Source organism: Orycteropus afer, unplaced genomic scaffold (genome assembly GCF_000298275.1).
Source record: "Orycteropus afer afer isolate SDZICR_OR568_19922 unplaced genomic scaffold, OryAfe1.0 scaffold00431, whole genome shotgun sequence".
NCBI lineage: Eukaryota > Metazoa > Chordata > Mammalia > Tubulidentata > Orycteropodidae > Orycteropus > Orycteropus afer.
Window position 1 is genome coordinate 2,279,476 of NW_006922018.1, and position 1,623 is coordinate 2,281,098.

Genomic DNA, 1,623 nt, shown 5'->3' on the forward strand with positions numbered 1-1,623 from the left:
ATTCCCAGGTGTATAGTAGAGCTGACAAGGGGCAAGGTTGTAGTCACTTCTTGGTCACAGCCAGCTACCCAGAGGGACCAAGTAGTTGAACCTGTGGGCTCAGGACCATAGTCACAGGGAACACCAAGCTCAATTGGCATAACATACTACACAAAACATTGTTCTACCTCCTACTTTGGCGAGTAGCAATGGGGATCTTAAAAGCTTGCAAGCAGCCATCTAGACGCAGCAATGGGTCTCTCTTCATCCAGAGCAAAGAATGAAGAAAACCAAACATTCATGGAAAAAATTAGTTCTAGCAATGGTTACACCATGCGATCCACAGCCTATACGACTATGAGACCGAAAGAACTAGATGGTGCCCAGCTACCACTGTCAACCACTTGGAAGGGGATCTATGTAGGAGATCCTTGACAGAAAGGGAGAACAAATGTGGAACAAAACTCAAAATCATTTGGGAAAAAAAAAGGGGGGGGACCAGGTTTGCTGGCCCGATAGAGCCTGGTGGAACCACTGAGACTTTGGCCCCTAGCTGCCCTTCAGGTCTGGAATTGAACCTACATCTGCGGCTTCCAGCCAAACAAAAGACAGGCATAGGAGTTGAACCTTTACCTGAGGTAGATACACTCCTTGGAGAGAACAATTATGGGAGAAAGAAGGGCTCTTCATGCACAGGGAGACAGCTTAGGGGGGCAGGGGTGCATGGAGGGATAGACAAAGGGAAGAGGCGACTGTTGGGAAGAAGTGGGAGGGGAGCTGTTGCATAGTGGTGAATTGTGTAGTCAATGTCATGAGACAAAGTGTATGTGAACTGCTGTATGGAAAGTGAATTTGCTCTGTAAATTTTCACCCAAAGTACAAATAAATAAATAGATAATCTAGGGCTCTATGCACACAAGATTGGGTGTAGAATAGGCCACAGCTTAGAGAGCACACTGATGCCTGGACAGTGAAGTCCCTTCCTGAGGCCTCAGGGATGGAGGTGGAGGAGAACAGTGCTTGCCCTCTTATTATTAGCTGCTCTCAGCCCCCAAGGCATGGCAACCCCATGCACGATATAACTGGTGTTGGGCCTATAATCTGCTACTGTTCAACTGGGGAATGTGGAGCCCCACACTTCTCACCACCTTGGTCCTACCAGAAAGCAAGCTTTGGGTTTCTGAACCAGCATGCTTCTGACACCCAGGCTTTAACCTCTCTTCCTCTAGGCAGCTCAGAGCTCTAGTTCAGTGGGTCCTGTGTGCTGGGGACAGCAGGTACTGGCTCCTGAGAAATCATTCTATGCACATCTTCCTACCTCAGAGTCAGGGCATTATGTTAATAGCTTGAAATGCACCATGGCAGGAGCATTTAACCACAAGAGTTGGCAACACTGTAAACTAAGGCTTATTTTCCCAAAAAGTCACTTGTTAAACATTTCACAGCACACCACTTGCTTCACTATCAGATTGACCTTTGCTTGACAGGTAAATCTGATGCGTTAACTGGCATCAGAACCCTATTCTAACCAGGTCTTGGATGAATAAGTAATGTGCAGGGTGGGAGCCTGGAGAGGTGGGGAAGAATGAGCTAGGAGGATGGTGTTCTGGTTCCCTAGTGCCACTCTGACAAGAATATACCACA